The sequence below is a fragment of the Anser anser genome (assembly GCF_964211835.1).
Source record: "Anser anser genome assembly, chromosome: 14".
In the NCBI taxonomy this organism is placed as follows: domain Eukaryota; kingdom Metazoa; phylum Chordata; class Aves; order Anseriformes; family Anatidae; genus Anser; species Anser anser.
In genome coordinates, this window is record NC_139735.1 from 2,364,126 (window position 1) to 2,383,262 (window position 19,137).

The window sequence follows — 19,137 nt, forward strand, 5'->3', positions numbered from 1 at the left end:
GCATCCCCAGCACAGCCCTGCGAGCCCTTAACATGAAGGAATTTAGACTTTGGGCAAGGTAGGTATCAGGTGTAAGCAGAGAGAAGGTTCTCGACCCTCCGGCCGGTGTAAAAGGTTTTTTCCTTTCTGTAAAGGGCCAACACTTTCCCCAGAGCCAGCACTGCTCCCGTGGTTCCTCGCCTCTGGTTATCCAGCTCCCAGCCGGATGAATTATTTAGGGTCAGAACGTGATTTAAGCACTCGATCACGGCGTGCTACCATTGTTTGTGATGCTACCCTTTGCCTGCCCTTCCCCTTCCCATGGAATAAGCCGGACGCGGGGCCCCCCCCTGCCCACCACGGCTGTCGCGGAGGAGTCGCGTGGCTGAGTACCCCCCTGCTGTGTGTGTGTGCCCCAGAAACAAGATACCATGGGAAGGCCATTTTAAGAAAGAGATGTAAAATACCATTTTTTTTCCCCCCACCAGACTGCTATTGGCCAAAATATTGCATTTTCTGGCTGCCTGTTCCCAGCTGGGACCCTGCCCAGAGGCCAGCTCCTGCAGCAGGGTGGATGGCAGCTGCCCTCGCCAGTGGCTGGAGACCCTGGAAGACCAGCGATGGTTTTCAGAAGGCATCACGTTTCCCTGTCCCGCTCCTCCTGAGGGCTTACTCTTGCAGGACAAGCACACTGCTGCGCACACAGAGCTCTGCAGCTTTAGGAGACTTAAGGTATGTTGGTGGAGGACTGGGGTGGTAAAGGCGTGCAGATTTTGGGGAGAAGAAGCTGTGACACGGTGCAGGTTTCCTCCAAAGCAGCTGGGCTGGCCTTGAAGGGCTGTTGCACCCCCCTGCCCTGGCAGCTCTCAGACAGCTGACAGCAGGGTTGCAGCCCAGGATCACACCTGTGTAAGCGTCTGCAGCAACCCAAGAAATGGAAATTTAATGCTGAAAGGGGGGTGGAGGCAGTGGGCTGAGGGATCTGAAGGCACTCCTATTCCCTGGTGAATTCACTTAGCCTGATTGCTTAATTGGAGGTGATAATGCAGCATTTTTTGATCTGGCAACATCTATGCTGCGGTTTATGAAATTGGCTGAAAAGCTCAAGAGTAGCTGAATAGTGGATGAAAGACCCCAGAAAAGAAGACAGGAGGAGAACAAAGTTTATTTCATTAAGAAAATGCAAGTATAAAGGAATAGAGCTTTTCAGACCAGCCTCATTAGAAACCTAGACAAATTAGTGACATTATGGCTTATTAAGTTTCATTCTGCCAAGGACAAAAAACCTTGTGGCAGAAAGCTTACAATAGTGACAAAAATAAATGCTAAGAGAAACTGTTTTCTCGCTTAAACACTACCCTTTAATATAACTGCAATCTCTTGGTTTTAGCTTTAAAAAGATGAGGCCATTTATTTAAACATAAATCAGGAAATGAACTGACTGTGTTTAGCACCTGAATTAGAATATTTCAAGATCTTAGGTGGCTGAATATCTTCAGAAAAATGCAACCAGTGAAAATGTTTTCCAAGGATATATTTGTGGGGAAGAGATTCACATGCAGACCTTTTTTTTTCTTTTTTTTCTGAAAGCTAGTTTGTAGTGGTACATGTGCAAGTGCATACATATTGATTTTATTAATGAAAATTAAGCATGTACAAATTTGCCTCAGTGGAGACTGCAGGGTAGAGAGAAGGAAGGTTAACCGTACTTAGCATTTATATAGTTTTCTTCTTCAGGATTCTCCGCACATCGCTGCTCCGCGCCAGACCCTTGATTGGGATGCAGGGCTCCTCGCTGCCAGGCTTCTGTCTCTGGGCTGTGGCACACATTGTGAGAAAGATAAAACAGAAATAAAGATCTCTTGGCCAGCTGAAAGTAATGCAAACTCAGAGCCATTTGGCACCGGCCCTGGATTTAGGCACAGACGCGTTCTTGACAATTAGAGAGGGGAGCAGAGTCCTGGGCTGCGGATGCAGGCGCTTCCTAAGAGCGAGCCAGATATCACAAGGCTGCTCTTGGTCACGTGGAGCAGGAAAAAAACCCGGTGTGAAATAAAGGAGATGCTGCTTGGTCAGTGCCCCAAACTAACAGGGAAAGTGCCAGCTCCCAAATCTGGATGTGAAGGGCTCCCTCAGCCTCTGCCTCACTGCTGCCCCGTGCCCTTGCTGCTGTCCTGCCCTACGGTGTCGTTGCACAGCCTTGCCTCTTCCTGAGCTGAGTTGGTATTCCTAACGCAAAAGAGGCACTTCATTACTTTGAACTGATTTTGACTGACAACGTCCCACCGATGTGCTGGAGTGGAAAGGCAGCGGCAGGCTTACGGCGTGTTGCTAAAACAGGAGCCCTAACAGGACCACCACTCACTAGCCAGGAGTTTTAGGATCGCTACACAGGTATGTATGTATTCCTTGCTGAAGATTTGCGCAGGCTTTCCTTACGGCTGACACACGTGTGAAGCACCAGTGGGATTTTCAGGTCTTGTGTCACCTCCTGCCTCACACGGAGCCTGCGGGGGTACCTGTGCCATGTGGCGGCTGCTCGCACCGCTTCTGAGGCAGGGTGGGATGGCAGGGCCAAGGATGACGGGGAGCACAGCCAGTGCTCCGCTCCACCTAGACTTCTTAAATGCTGTCTGCGTAACTGTGGATGAAGTGACACAAATCCCACTCTTTGGCCAAGACATTAAGGTGTAATAATGCCAGCCTGCAGAGCCCATTAGCAAAGTGCCCACAGGAGCTGACGACCCATGGATGCAGCGGGCATCTCCAAGAGCTTCCACTTTGCAAGTGGCCTTTCGGGGCATCTCCTGGAGAGATGGCGGAGCTCCAGGACTCCACTGGATACGTGTCACTCACATCTTTTTCTGCTTTTTCCCCAGGCCATGCAGCTGCAGGACCCGCTGCAACGCGCGGATGGTGCTGGATTTGCAGGTGAGCTGGGCTGGGGGTGTCCTTGTGCCGGGGGTGCACGGCTGTGAGCGGGGCCGGGGACGAGGGTGGGCTCAGCTCGGCTGCTCTCCCCAGCCCGTGCCCGGCTCCCTGGCTCCGCGGAGGTTTTGCTGCTGGCTGCTCAAAGCCCCGACAAGAATCTTACAGCAGCTGACAGAACCAGCCTAGCTCTCGCTCGGTTCAAATCCCTCGAGGTGCCAATCTGCATTTCCAGGCACCTACGTACCTCTGCACGTCTCCCGTCGGGGCACTGATCTGGCACATCAACCTTCAGATAAAACGGATGTTCCCAGATCTCAGCAGTTTCTGAAGTGAGAACCAGAACTTCTCAGAGCTGTGATGTGTTCAGAATTGCCCATGCCAATGAGAAAGTAATTTCTGGAGATTTGCTTTTTTTTTTTTTTTTTTTGCTTTTTTTTTTTTCTTTCCTATTGCATGCATTTTAAAGGGCTTTTGTTGCAGTTGCTTTTTTTTCGTTTGCGCTAAAGTGAAAGGCAGGAGAAATTTCTATCAATGGTAACACATAAAACATATTGGGAATTGTTTGGGTCAAACAATTTTGCCCTTTTGTAAAATGATGCTTTAGGAATATTATCACATATATTGGTTATATTAGCAAGCTGTTTACCCAGGCAACTGAGAGGCAAGTGCAGCCTGCCGGTTTCACAGGAAGACAAAGACAGAGTGGAGAGTGTTTATACGGTCCCGCATATAAATGACTTATTTATTTCGATAAGATTTTACAGAAATCCAAAGGAGAGGTTTGACATATAACTATAAAATGCTTATCAGCATGAAATAATGCCCACTTTCTGTGCCTTATGTGCTGAGCAGTGATGATACCTACCTGGGTAGGTGTCTTTGGTTACTACCCTCTCTGTACATGTATTTTGATGATTTCAAAGGGTTTGTTCCTTTTATTCTCCATCAGCCCCACCCGAGGCAACAGCACCTGCTGAGCAGGTCGCCTGCTCTGAATTTGTCTCTCAGTGCAGCTCCTTTGCCCTAGAGGTGGGACATGAGCACGGTGGAGCCCCCCTGGGGCGCAGGGCTCAGCTCTGGTGAGCATCACAGTGCCGGGGCAGGGAGCTCTGCCCCGTGGTGGTTAGGCAGATCCGTGTGTGTTCCTAGGAGCAGCACATCATGGGTTATTAGATTTGCCTTTAAAAACAATAAAAACAAGTAAACAAGGGAGAGAGAGAGAAATAATCCCTCAAGAATGAAAAATTACTTAGAATATGCTGTCAAAACAGCAGTGCTACAATGCCACTTCTGCAATTACAGGGATCGTGCATGCATGAGTGATGAGACTTTTACATATATGAGAAATGAGGAAAAGGTCTTTTAAAATACACTTTAGTTTTACTTTATAATTGTGTGGATCCAGGATGATGCATCACAGAGATATCACTATGCTGAAGTATGAAATTGTTTGAACATTTATTTTTATCTAGAAGCGGTGCCATGAGCAATGCTTCAGAATATTCTGAATTGACTAGAATTATATTAGTCATATCTTTATTATAAAGACAGTAATTTATTCAGTACATTTAGAAGGTTCTGATTTTCATCTCTGAAGAGCTGAAGGGTCAAAACATAAATTAGAGTAGCACATGGCAGCGCTGAAAATCCATGCTATTTAAGGACTAACAGTGATAATATCTTTCAGAAAACTGCTAAAACATATTTTATGCAGTGGGGAATTTGTACACCTGGAAAAAAGTGATCATGCAATAGGTGAGCAGCATGGGGGAATTAAGTCATAAAACGGTAGCGATAAATGAAGGGTATGCACTGTTTTAAAAGCAGTCCTGGGAGCTGAGCCCCAGTAGGGCATCCCAAGTCCGCGTCACAGCAGGGACACTGCCGCTTTGTGCAGCCTTGTCCAAAGAAGTCGGATGCAGTTTTTGCCTCTCTTGGCTTGTCTGCAAAAAATCCCACACAGGGGATTTTTAAGAGTTCCTATTTGCAAAGAACTTTGAATTCTTCATACGGAAGGTACTGAATAATGCAAACAATATCATTATTCTGCAAACCGCTGTTTAATAGCTGCAAATTGCCTCTTGTCTGGAGTGTAACAGACTGCACTTACCATTCACACCTGTCGACTGCTAACAGTGATCTTGAGGATCACTGTCCATAATAAAAATAATTAATCCCAGAGAAGAGGTATTCTAGGTAAGCCTGGGTTTCTGGCATTGTATGCAATGGCATAAAAACTTGATCACCTTTAATGTGTATTTTTTTGTTGTTTCCACAAGAAGCAGCCTTGAAAATCTCAGATGTTCACCATTTGGGCTCTTTAAAGCAGCCTGCATAGTCAGTCCTGTGCTGCGTGGTCCCAAATTGCAATGCTGTGCTCATAATAAAGCTCAGGTTTTGTTTTCATGTACCAGGTTTTGGTGGTTCAGTGTATTTGAGGCTAGCACAGCCCACTTGGGCTCTCTCACTCAGAGTCACCGCTTTGTTTTTATTTTTAGCTTGTGCAAGTGCTATAAAATGTTGAACCAAAAGTTCAGACTAACAGGAGACTCATATGCAGAGGAGAATCACAGCACTGCTTTTTCAATTATTAACGGGGAATCTGGTATTTTGAGCAATAAGTGTGTAGGCTGGAAGCTTTCGTGGTTGTTTTGGAAAATTCAGCTGTTGCTCATGCTGGAGGAGGTGAAGCATCTTTCTCCGGATACAGTCTCTTCCCACCCTGGCAGTTCTGAGAACTGCTTGCGAGCATTACAGATTTTTCTCCGGTATTTTCACCTGTGCCAGGACCGCAGGCACTGAAGCGGATTCTGCTGCTAATTGCCTCCATGAATCTGGAGAGCGGTGCAGTGTGTGTTCATATTGGCTGTCCTCTTCCGGGCTCCGCTGACACAAGCGTGTGAAGACAAGGGCATCTCAAAAGCACAAATTGCTTACTGACAGTATTGGATTGCTTGGTAACCATTTGCTTAGGGCAATTACCACTAATTATTTAACGGAATTGGAAAAGCAGAAAAATAATCTATAAAGGGTACTAGGGACACATTACTGTGTGATAATGGGATTTTACAAGATAGACAAAAAATACCCGACTCTAAATGTGTCTGGGTAGATGTACAAAAAAAGAAAAAATATGTTTCTTTCCTAGGTGTGATATTTCATGAAAGAACTAAAGACTGAACCACATCGTATGAAACATAAGATTAGGTTTTGGCTGATATTTATTTACAGAGTAAGGTCTTCTAGATAATTTAGAAATTACATAAAGTGCATCTAATTTTATTTCCCCAGCTACATGCACGAGGTTCTAGCTAAGCTAAAATTAGCTATGTTTTTTGTCTAGACCATCTGTAGATGTAATTCTATCGTGCAGAGTACAAGCACACCCAGTCGTAGCACGTAATGACTCGAGACTCCCGTCCTCTCCGAGGGGAGAGGAAGGAGAAGGGCTCCCGCCTCGGAGCTGTGGGATGGGTTTTTCCTCCCCTCGCTCAGGGTTTCTGCTTTCTGTCCCAGCACCCCTTCTGCTAAATGACCTAACCTGAAGTTGGGCTCGTGGCGGATTGTCACTTTGTTTTGTTGCCCCTGCACCTTTCATCTGTGAAATGAGTGCAGTGAAACCTGTTTAGGTCACACGGATGCTGCGAGGGTTATTAGATTAAAAGTGTTTTTGGACTGTCAGTTGGAAGAGCAAGCCCAAGTATTGACTAATGGTAGTTCTGGGCTTCACTCAACTTCTGTATTTAATTAAGATGGCAGCTTAATTTGGGACAAAGTTGTTTGATCATATGAAGCTCCCAGCAAAGAATTGGGAGAGCTGGCTGGATGCAGGTGCGTGCTCGGCGGCTGAGCACTGTCCCCTCGGAGCAGGGCGAGATGTGCCCATCGCTCACTGGGCAGACCCTGCCTGTCCCCTCGTGGTCTTTGGTACAAGATGTTCTCTGCAGTCCTCGCCAACGCGGTGAAGTGATATTTGCATTGAGAGCTGGTTATGTTGGGGGTGATCTTGCTCATTGTTCTCCTGGGTGTCCTTCTAGCTACTGAGGTACGAGACAACGGCTCTGCCCCTTGCTGCTTTTACTTTCAAGGAAAGCCATCTTCCAGGTACCAGTGTGGTGTTAGCAACAAAACAGTATTTATGCCCTTGGAAAAACAACCAAATTATTTGGATTTGATCTAGACTTGATTAATTCCTACATCTTCTTTTGTGTTTTATTACTTTAATTACTTTAATTGCTGGTACTCTAGAAACAATCCTTGGGCTGCAATGTGGCATGGAAGTACTGTGGGAGTTTGTTTACTAAAATTCTGACCTGTTGGGTATTTGTATGTGGGACAGGATCCAGAGAGTCTAGAAAGGATGAATAGTAATAATAGTAATAACAATACATCAAGGTATAATGTTTTCTGCTGAAAGGTATTCTAATAGTACCACAAGTTTGTTAACAAGCAGTAATTGCAGCTTTTTTTGTTGTTCGTTATAATTAGAATTCTCATTCCAACAATTCACATTTGTTGGAGTCCATTAGGAGAAAAAGAAATCTGTCCTGGCATAATCCTGTTGATACAGGACTGAATGGAACCGGGGGTTGTAATGCACACTGGAAACCCATCCTGCGTGGGGCTGTTTGATCTTTGCCAAGCCAGAAATGCCTCTCACAAGGGGTGTCTGTGGGCAACGCTCCCAGTTGGCAGTCCTTTTGCATCGTGCTGGCCAGGCTGTGCTTCCTGAGCACTGCTTTTAATGCGGTTATAGATCCGGGCTGCTGTGCCATCAGTGCTGGAAAAAAAATACTCTAATAACGTCTTCCATTCAAATGGAACCTCAGTGCATTGATTCAACATATAAGCTCTTCCTTATTGTTTAATCTAAGGAATTGCTCACCGATAACAAGATTTTTAGTTGCATTTAAGTCATAATGTTACCCTTTTAATCACCTTTGTGGCTTGTGAATTGGATGTTGAGATGGTTTGGGCCTCTGGTGCCAGAGCACGACCGAAGGTTCATGGCAGAGCTGGTGCAGGTAGGCAGCAGGGCTGCATCGCTGTGTGCCACCGCAACTGCTTAGACATGGGAAGCAAAGAGAAAAAGAGCAATGCAATCAGCTGGCCTAAACAAGTGGCACCTCTCCCGTGGCTGTTACCTAAGAAAGATTGTTGGTTTGATGGAGAAGCTCTAGATAGAGGGATTTAATAATGCAAATTTGATATCTAGGTTTAAGAATCCTGTAATTACAGATTTAATCTATCTGTTGATGATATCAGACATTTCCTAGGTAGCACTGTTAGATGCTATTTGTAGTCAGCCTATCAGCACAATGCTGCTGCGTGCTTCAGAAAGTTATGCAAAACAACAGCATGACCAAAATAAGAAAACTGAGATGTGGAAATACTGGGACTGGGCTCTGCTCCTTGAGAATGAGACTCTGAGATGCTTTTTATAACCTCCCGCTTCACTATCTTCATATTGACTCACATCATTATGCAAATGCCATAAATTGCAATAAAATCAATTAATGTGCTATCAAGTCTCATAAAAATATGCACTCATTAGTTTACTGCTGAGACAGTATTTCTGCTCTGCTTGCTTATGGCCAAGGCAGAGGAGGGCTGTGCGCGGTGCCGGCTCTCGTCGTGGGAATAGCCGGGTCCCCTTCTTTCCGTAGCACAAGGGGCTGGGTGGCCAACGTCCCGCTTGCATCCTTCGAGCTGGGCACAGACCAGTTGGGATGGGGTTTTGTGAAGATGCCTCAGGATGTGAGGGAACGAGGGCAGTGGTGGTGTCCAGCCCTGCTCCAAAATCTAACCTCAGGGCCTGAAACACCTGCCTGCGTGCGGGCTGCGGACAAGCTGTGACTGGCTGAAATTGCATAGAAAATGTAGGCGGAGAAGTAATTCCTTATGTAAACGTTTCGTGGAGAATTGTAGCCTGTGAAAGGCAAACTCTCTGCTTTGGTCTTTTCTTAGCCCTTTTCTGTAGTACCTATATCATAGGGATCGCGATTTATTGGCCAGGCAGTTGGCTCTTGTTCTTGCTGCCAGCCTGGCGAATGTAGGCTCTGCCCACAAAGAGAGGCTCTGCCCACAAAGAGAGGCTCTGCAGGCTGCTGAGCAGTGCCTGGGTTCTGTGTTGGTAGCAGGAGCCCTCCTCTGGCCCCAAACCCCCCCTGCCTGCCTGGGAGGGCTACCTGCAACAGCCCTGTCGTAGCAGCACGAAAATAGTGCAGCAATTCACTGCAGCTCTCTGCAGTGCAGAACTGGCTCCAGCTTTTGTGCAAAACAGATTTCTGTGGAGCTGGCTGGTACCTGAGCTCAAAGGGATGTCTTGGCTAACTTGTGCATTCAGTATTACCAGGAAAAATAAAGGACTACTTTTTTGTCCTAACATTGCAAAAATAGAGAGATCTTCTCCTTAGGTCATGTTATGTAGGAGACCTCACCCAAAAAGGGAAATAAATTAAATAAAGAGACGTTTACATGAAATATGTGTCCTTAAGCCAGGAACTGAGTGATGTCTTTCCCAGAGTGTTAATTTTGAAAGATTTTTACCCGAACACAGTTTCATTTAATACTGGGATGTCTCCATTGTAGGATGCTGCCTTGACTTTGGATTTAACAAGGTCTTAATGCGTATGTCCGAGGCTTGACCTGTCTGAAGGGTAGTTTAGGAGGAAGTGCAATCGCACTATAAATAATTCACTTCTGTGCCTTGGTTGCCATTCGCTGTAGCCCTTTTAATACCCCATAAACTCAAATGTACCATGCTGTTTCTCTCAGTTTCAAACTGCTCTCCCAGGGACAGAAAATGGAATAGCACCATCAGACCATATGCTGTGGAGACCAGAGAGCAGATGAAATTGCAGTGGTACTGACACATGCTTGATTTTTCTAGTTGTAAAGTTCACGTGCTGAAATAGCTCGTACCTTTGTCTCTGTGTAATATGCATCGAGAAGGCATTTAAGTGACAAGTCCTATTCGGGACGCAATGTCACCTCAGGCTCCAAAGTGCACTTTGGGGTGTCGGGCTGAGCGCCCAACTAAATGGGCCACACTTCCAAAAACAACAGTAGGTGTCGTTCTTTAGATGATATGACATTTCCTCATCCGCTCTTTATTAAGTCGGTGGGGGGAAAATTGTAATAGCGTGATGTGCAGCTGTCCTTGGTAGAATAACTTATGCGTGATTATTTCCGAAGAGCTGGCCCCACAGCTCCAGCAGAAGTTGATGGGAATGACGAGTGCTGAGTGATTTGGGGCCGGCACAAGGCGCAGCCCTATTTAACACATCACCCGTGCCCTCACCAGTCCAAACGGCCCTGCTAGGTGACAAAATTATGGGGATTTTTGTTAAATCCACCTCACGTGGAACAAGAATGGAGAGCTGAAGCTCCGAGATGATATTTGCATAAGCCTCCTTTGCCCATCTACATTTGGGTTTGATTGAAAATCAAAGTGGGGTTCACCCCCCCACTCCACAGAGCACCAAAGTTATCACTGTGACCTGTTTCTTGCTGCTCCTTTTCCTCCTTCTCTTCACATGCTTTAGTGGACTTATTTTAGGCTTATGTCATTGTAAGCAAAAGGACTATCATCTGGCTCATGGGCACCTTGAATTTGTCAGCAAGGAATCCCAAATGAGTTTTTCCTGGGTTATAAAATGCACAGCACCCCTAAGGCTTCTGTCCCAGCTGGCAGGAGACCTGGAATCCCTGCTCTACCTTGTACAAGCCTCCATTAAGCAGTGCAAAATTGGTCCATTTATAATTCATTTTAGTGTCTAAATCTCAGGATGATGTTGAAATGACTCAAGCTTCCTGGAGGACAGCCAGGAGTTGTCCTTACCCTTTCTTGTTCCTCCAGAAGAAGTGTGTTTTCAGCACAAAACTCAATTAGGATGGCAGAAGTACGCTAGAGCATGTGGGAACAAACGCTGCTCCTCGGCCATGACCCCATTCAAGTGCTTTACATCTAGAGCTGGGCATGGGCTCTGGTGTGGAGGAGAAGGCTTGAAGGATGAATTGTTACCAGGTCCCCAAACCTTCCTAGCCTGGCCTCGTATCCCTAGCCCAATTACGCAGTGGCCTCCCTTCTCTTAGCGTTTAATTAGTTCTTGTTTTCCCAGTGTCATAAGTTCTTAATTATTACTGAAATGAGGTATGAGAGCCTGGCTCCACACACGCTGCGTACTCGGCAAATTCCGGGTTAAGCTGGAGAACGTTTTCCCATCTCAGGGAGTTTCCGCCTGCACCGGTGGATCAGTGTCTTGGTTTCGGAATAATCTGGCTTTAAAGCTCCCCACTGCTGACTGTTTTCCTCAGCTGCCTTTCTGACCACGCCAGTTCCCTCTGCTTCCTTTTGCCAGCAATGGAAATCCAATGTCTGTAACCTGGTGGCAACTTCGTGACCTGGGATGTGACAGCAGGTGAGACCACAGAGCTATGGAATGGAACCGGGGGAAGAACTGGGCCGTCGGAAAGGGAAATGCGTCTGTTTACAGACAGCCGCGAGCCATGCTCCGTGAGCAATCAAAGAACCAGTTCCATCCCTGAAAAACAGGGTCATCTGCTCCCCAGTGCCCCTCTGCATCTCCCCATAGGGTTATCTCCCAGCCGTTGGCTTCCTGGTGCTTACAGAGTAGCTAAGCTTTGGAGACGACTTGCAAAGAAAGCCGCCGCCTGGGATGTCTGGTAGCCCTACAAGGGACAGTTGAATTTTGCAGCGCTGTCTTTCTTCTAACAACAGCACTACTTTTTATTCCTTTACTTGCTTTACGGTTGCTTTCCTTTAAGTTTTGGGGTCAAACAGGTCCCCTGTGTCCCCCGACCCGGCGCGCTTTCCTCCACCTGTGTCAGAAGCTGTGAATGTCACTTCGTTTCAGTGCCAAGTGATAAATCACCTCTGCCTGCGGACTGCAGGGGTGGGGGAAGGCACGATTAATATCCTGTCGGTGCTGGCAGCAGGTTTTTGGCGCGCTTAAGGAAGGCAGCTTTGTAATGGCTTAATGCCCCCTTGCTCGTAAGCTTAACTATTAACCACACGCTTAATAAATTTGCTTTCTCACGGCGGGGGGGGGGGGCAGAGCAGTGACTGAGCACTGGACTTTTCCAGGCTCTGTGCCTTTGCCAGCTCATTCTGTAATGCTGCAGAAAGTCATTTAAATGTCTCCAGTATGTAAGTTTACCCAACTGTAAAATTGGGTGTAATAAGACTTGCTTACTTTACAGCTAAGGTTTAATTCCATTTTGTTTGCTGTGCGGTGCCAGACCCCATCCAGCAGGTGAAATGGGCGAGGTGCTCTACACGGGCAGCAGGGAGGGCCGTCCATTAGCAAAGACGTTGTCGTAAGAAAAGCCCTGGAATGGAATACAGAAAGCAAACGGCAGCAGACAAATAATTATCGCTCCCGTATCACGTAACCCTCCAGGGAACGAGGTGAAGGGGCTCGTGGGGAGCGCCTGTAGCAGAGGGACGAGCACTGCTGCCAGCCTGCAGCGAGCTTTGCAGGCTGGGCCCTGGGGAAGCCTCGCGCGCCCAGCGCCTTGCCCTGTGCACTTCTGCAGGCACACGCGGCGGGGCAAAGCCGAAACCGAGCAGCAGGCTGGGAAACCCTGCTGCTGCACGCTCGCCTAGACCCCGAGAAATGCCAGTAAGAGCGACACGCTTGTTTTAGCTCAGCTGCCCTCAGGCCGCTTTGTTATGCTGAACAGCCCCGTTGCGCGGAGCGTGTATTTTGTTTTAAGTGCACACATTTATCACCTTCACCAGTGATTTATAATATGAAGCAGATTCGAAGAATATGGGACGTGGTTTCTCCTGCCTGAAAGCTTTCTGTTTGTGTTTCTTTTTTCAGTGCTTTCACACGGCGGTGCGAGTCCCTGCCTATCTGGGGGAGAGGTGCTCCATCAGAGGTTGCCAACCTTTATTAAACTCCTCTGTGTTGTGCTTGTGGCTGGAGGGCAGCCGGGCCGGGCCCCGTCTTGGTCTGCACGTGGAAAAAAGTCACTGCCTGGAGGTGCTGAGAACCCGAAAATGGGAGCAACCGGGTGATGAGGGATGCATGGCCCACATACAGGTGAGAATGGGGAAACGGCAGTCACAGACAGATGCACTAGGTGCAATTTGGCCGTGCCACTTCCAAACAGCATAACCTCTTGTTCTCATTGCCTGCTTCCAGCCCAGATTTGATGCTGCTCTCGCCGCAGCACTGTGCAGCGTTGGGCTGGGGCCAGCACCACACCGGCCACCGACCTTCGGGGGTCTGTGGGGACCGGCAGTGCCCGTGGGCAGGGTGTCAGAGGCAAGACCCAAACTTTTATGCACTCTTTCTAAGTGCTAATGAACCTCGTAAGCAGCGGCTCACCGAAGGATATCAAGTCCCAGCTGTTCTCCCCAGGGAAGACAACCTGGCAGAAATCGCACACTATTTGCTGAAAGAATCTCTAGTTTCTGGAGTTGGTTCAGATATACGGGAGATGGTTAAATCCGTGCTTGCAGAGGGATCGCTACCCTAAGGAGGGCTAGGTTCCTTCCAACACAGCTGTGCTTTCCTTATAAAAATATTTTTTTCCTTTTTTTTTTTTTTCTGGTATTATTTTCTCCTTCAAACCCTCATGATAACTGGTCACTGGTATGATTTTTGATTTCCAGGTGAGAAACAGAAGGGAACAATTTTATCCAGAGCACCCACCAGAGAGGTGCTCTGTGTGAATCGTTTGTGAGCCTTTACTAGGGCAGGGTCAGATTTCCAGCTGTGAGATCAGAGAACCTCAGGTGCGCGGCTGGAGAAATTCAGGTTTTTTTCTATTGCTTGATTTACTAGTGCTGACATAAACACCATAGCTGACATTTTTGAAGTGATCATAGAGAGCCCTTGGAGCTGAGCGAAGCTGAAGGGCAAGGACAACATCTGCATTCACCTCCTACCAGGAGAGGATGGCAAGTCCTAGGACAACAGCAAAAACAAAGCTGGAGGGACAGGGGTGAAACTTATGTGCAAAAAAAAAAATAAATTCTATTTTGAACTTTATTGCTGAAATGATAAGGCTAAGCAAGTTGTGCTGGAAACTGTTCTGGCTTGCCCATAGAAGTTGTTCATAATCTACAAATGACATTAAAATCCACATTGCTAACCTATCTGCTTGCAGCTCTCTTGGTATCTGATGCCTAAGTTACCATGGACATCTTTATTTTGGATTGTGTTATAGGAAAGATGTAGGGTTATCCTCTTACAAGTTACACATTAGTTTCACCCTCCAAGATAATAATTTCTTATGGTTCACTGTAATACTTAAGGCAAAAGGAAGCATTTTAGTTCTCAGATGTAAAAATGTTGCAGCTTTATGTGACAAATTTTTGGCATTACAGAAGATCTACTATCATCAGTTATTTATTCACAGTTATGAAGTGCATTTTTACATTGCATATTGCTATAAAAAGAGAAGATGCAACATTTCTTTCAGTTGTTGTTTTGTTTTAGTAAATTGAAAGCGGTGATTTAAGTTTCTGCATTCAGGTTTATTTCTGTCTCCCAGTGGAACAATATAATCAACAATACCTACTATCGCTTTCATTTTTAAGGGAGGATGGATGAACCAGCTTTCCTGTGCATCCTGTATGAAGTTAAATTAAATACATATTTTGATTTTTTTTTTCTATTTGGTAGCAAATGGATATTATTTAGAACCAGAACCAAAGATAATAAATCCTTCCAATGGTAAATTCCTTATCGTTCATATTCTCAGACAACATATTAATGAATACCTTTTAGAGGAGGTGAATTCTAATTTTTCTCCTGTGGATGAAGTGCCTCTGGACTGTTCGTGAAACTGAAAAGGAAATCCTAGTTGCATGAAATCTCGTGTAATAACTGACTGGCGATCACTGAATGGGCTCTTGCACATCTTGAGCACATGTGATAGTCCGTATGTTTTAAGTTTGCTCATGTAACCATATGTTGAAAACTTCCCCAAATGCTACTTTTTCTTATTTTTGGCTGTTTTGAAGTTCTAAGAAAATGGCTGTCTGATGGTGCAACCCCAGATTCTCCAGCCTGTGCCAAGCATATTGTAACCTGTTACTCGGTGGTGACCCGACACACAAAGTGTAGGAGGAAACATTAATAGCAGGGAAATTTGGCAAGTGACTGCCAGGAGGAGAACGAAGAACAGTGTTTGGGAGATGCTCTGACTGTTGTTTTTAAGTGAATCAAGGCTTCCTGCTGCTTTTCCTGTTGTTATTGTTGTTTCTTCATATTTTTCAAGTCACTCCAGATGGAAGAAGCTTTGCCAAGGGAGCCTGGCTTTGCCAGTGCACCTCTCCGGTCAGTGGAGTGAGAAAGGTTCATCAAGCGGGCAACTCACGCCGGCCATTCACAGAGTATGGAGCCTGGCTGAAAAGATTGGGTTATGGGGCTAATGCTGGCCTGTAAGAATACCTGCTTTAATCGTCTGCTCCTTCGGTGTGTTCAGACCTCTGGTCGTACCAGTGACCTTGCAAGAAAGCAGAGAGATTGAGGTGTGAGAGCAGCCTGCAAACATCAAGGCTATGAGGAGTGGTGCTAGCACAGTTTGGTATGAAGCCAGGAGTCCATGGAAGAGTTTGTTTTTTTGTTGTTGTTTTTGTTGTTTAATGCTCTCATGATAACAACTCTCTATCAATCCACTACAATGTAAAAAAGCCGTACACAGTTGCTAGAGAAGCTGATGCATAACGACTCCAAATCCCAATGTCATCAGCTCCCGGCAACAGGAATTGCTCAATGTCTTAAAATAGCTGCTTGGGTAGTTCCCGTCATGCCCAAAGCTGTTGTCACCTCAAGGTCTTCTTGCTTGCATGGCAGTCCATCTGCTTCCCACCCATGCAGTTTATCAGCAGGGAGATACATTGCTGTTTCTGCAGGCAGCTAACTTCTCATCAATCACTGCTCAGCATCAGAAGAAACGGGGTGGAGCAGAGGGCCCTTGACTTTCCTTTGGGTTGGTGGAAGAGGGAAAGTGTTCCTGTAGCCGTAGCAGAACTGTGTGTTAGCTGTATGAATTCAAATGAATTTGTTTCGTTCACGCTTTCAAAGTTCTGCTTGTAACAAATATTCATGCAAATTTGCTTTCAATCCACAAAGATTTTTTGCTCTCAGATGATAATGTGGTATGTGGTTACTCTTCTGTAACTTAAGACCATAAATTTTGAGAAGTTTCATGATCATATGAATGAAAATAAAAATATTTGCTTAGATCTGAATCCCTAAAATAGCACATATTTGGTATTTACCTATTCTGAAGTTAGAGTGGCCAGTTGTGGGAGGATTCACAGCTTTCCTTTTTACTGTTACCATTTATGTTCCTCTCAACCCTTCTCAGAGCAGACTGGGCCTGACTCTGCACCACCAGGAGCCTGCTGCCGTGTCGCCCCTTGGAGCAGATGTGGGACCAGCTCAGTGATTTTTTACGTGAATGCAGAGGTTAGTGCACATGTTTTTCAATCACCACCACTGACATTCTTGGAATAGGCTAAAAACTTCCCATGCTGAGTTCACTAACCTCGAGCACTGGGAAGGCTCCCCTTTCCACCCCTTCAAAGGAGAGCAACCGAGATCTCTCTCTCCCAATTCACTAGTTTTTGGGCTTGTTTCTTCAGACTGCCTCACGCTTCAGGAAACGTGTTTGTGCTATCAGGATAGCATTGTATTGAGTGTTAGGTTTTCGTTTGCAAATGACCTGAAATGGCTTTTTACCAAAACTAAAATGACTTAAGAAACAACTAGAAAGAAAAAGTGAAATATCTTATGATGCAGAACTGTAGCCTATCCAACAAATGTGGCTCTTTTCTCTTTCATTGGTAATAACTGCACAAGAATTTTAATTCAGAAAACAAACAAACAAACAAAAAACAATCATTCCAGAAGGATATTATAACTGATAAAAAACTGTAATCTCAGTGGACAAAGTGTTGCAGATGATCAGCATACAACCCCGCTTCACATGCACACCACCACAATTTTCTTCTTCGGGGCTTGCTCATGCCCTTGCATGAATTAAGTCTGTTTCTGTAGGAATTTATAGATTCTGAACCTCTTTTAAGGTTATTCTTTTTGAACAAGGGAGACATGATGTGAAACGTGAATTATCAATGTTCACTTCCAGAAGTGACATTCAGTGCTGAGCCTTGTTGTACCAACTGTGATGCAACTAGATAGAGAGGCAGTGCACGTGCTTACGGTGGCTGTTAGGAATAATAGATGAAGTTGGATGAATTGTGCAAAATGGAAAGCATGTGTTTTCCTCTCCATTTTCTGCTCGAGAGTACATTATATTTTTGTATCAGCTGGGAAATGCCATTCTCTTGACCTCTTCGTGCAAGCACTAAGCAACTTGCACTGAAACTGAAAGGCAGCAAACCAAAAGTGCACAAAGGAAATCATTTTCTGACCTCAAACATATTAGAATACGGAACACGGTGATACAAAGTGTCTAATCCCTCTATCAGTGCTGAGTCCTTAGCCTAAATGCTAAGTGGGAATGCCATGGCATGGCATTTAGACTGAGGACTCAAACCTGATAGAGGGATTAGACGTCTGATATGACAAAGAGAAATAGCCGGTGTTATTAGAGGCAACAGCAACAAAAAGTTTCTGGAGGGAGATTAAAAGCTCATACTTGTGAATTTCAACCAGCATTTCTCAAGCTCTGCAACATCCTCACCAGCTGCATGGAGGAGGCTTGGGAAGTGCTACCGAACCAGGCTGCTCTTACCGCAGATCGCAGGAGGCTTTTCCAGGAGACAAGAGTATCAGATGTACATTTTCATATCTTGCTAGGAAATGTGTGATGATGGCCAATCCAAATACAGGCTTTTCCAATGAATTACTGGCCTAGTTTGATGTTGCTTTGGTTTCCCCAGCTGTGCTGGTTCTGGCCCTAATGCAAAAAATATATATATATTAAATTAATTTAAAATTTAAAAATTAAAATTTCATTATTTTGTCTAGCTCTGAAGTATTTAAAGAAGGATAAAATAAGATAGGACTCCAACATCAGACATATTCCAAGTCAGAAAACAAAAGCTTTATTTCTTGACTGTAGTTAAAGGCGTAGTACCTGGTAGAGTCATGGCTTTGGTTTAAGTTGGACATCACCCAAAGTTTCAGCACAGCCATCAGCAAATTGTTGAGAGTACTGTGCTTTGTGTGCCCTCTGTACTGGCACCAGCAAGCAGATTCTCTGCCTGTTGTTGTATCTGTTTGATAAAGGCAGTCTCAGGGTCATTTTTCAGAAGCGATGTAAAGGTACCACAGCCGTTAGCATACTGACGTGACATGTCAAGGCTCCAGTGTGTCAAACTTTTTTTTTCTTTTTTTTTTCCTGACAGCAATGAAGTTAATGTTAAAAAACAAAACAAAACAAAACAACATTTTTTTGGTGCTTAGGCACATTCACACTCACTAGCAGCTGACTGATGTGGTTACTCAACACAAGATCCATAAATCCTGCACCTAGAAGTGCCGTTCTTCATCCCAAAAGCTGACTACAGTTTTTTCCTATATAGGAAGCCAAGACCCTGAGTGAAAGCACATGCAAAAGCAATGTGCACTTGGATGGACGGAGAGCTGGAGGCGATGCAGGGCACATTCTTCCCTTGCTTCTGCCATGGGTGAGCAGCAGCAGCCGGAGCAGCTCGGTGCGTGCTGGGGTGGCTGCCCATCGTGTGTGTTCTGCTGGCTCGGGGGTAAGTCTCCTTCTCAGTCTCAGATCAGAGGGAAAAGCCTCTCCCCTGGTGGGAGAGGTTGTGCTGAGCATCATAGAACGGAATAAATGCCTGTTGTTGTGCAGCTGCTGAGCAACACTCCGGGCCTGCACAGCATTTGGGTGAGAGCATCCTGCTGGATGGCAGCTTTGATTTTCCACCATGGAGAGGCATCGCAGCACAGCGGGAGCTCAGCCAGAGCCAGAGGTCATTCTGCAGCATGTGCCCAGCATCGGGGCACCTTGCATGGGTGAGAGCTCTGCCGTATCCCTGCTCAAGCACCTGAGGTTTATTTGGGCACCCGGGAACCCCCCTTCATGCACATCCCTGCCTCGTCCCTGGGGAGGCTGGAGTGAAGCCACTTCATGTCTCCAGCTCCATTTGCTCAGCCACAGGACGTACCTAGTGCTGTGCTGAGGAGGTTAACACAGCATCAGGAGTAACTTCTGCACCGCTCTGTGATGAGAGGTGCCATGCAAGTGCAAAGT

At 45.9% G+C, this 19,137-nt stretch overlaps 1 long non-coding RNA gene across 1 annotated transcript; it reads left to right on the forward strand.

Annotated features, from left to right (window-relative positions):
• Positions 1 to 465: 465 nt before the first annotated feature.
• Positions 466 to 15,759, forward strand: LOC310881731. Its single transcript, XR_014572526.1, has 5 exons — positions 466 to 1,161; positions 1,717 to 2,373; positions 2,859 to 2,910; positions 12,762 to 12,983; positions 15,172 to 15,759. It is a non-coding gene; the product is annotated as an uncharacterized lncRNA (long non-coding RNA).
• Positions 15,760 to 19,137: the final 3,378 nt, after the last annotated feature.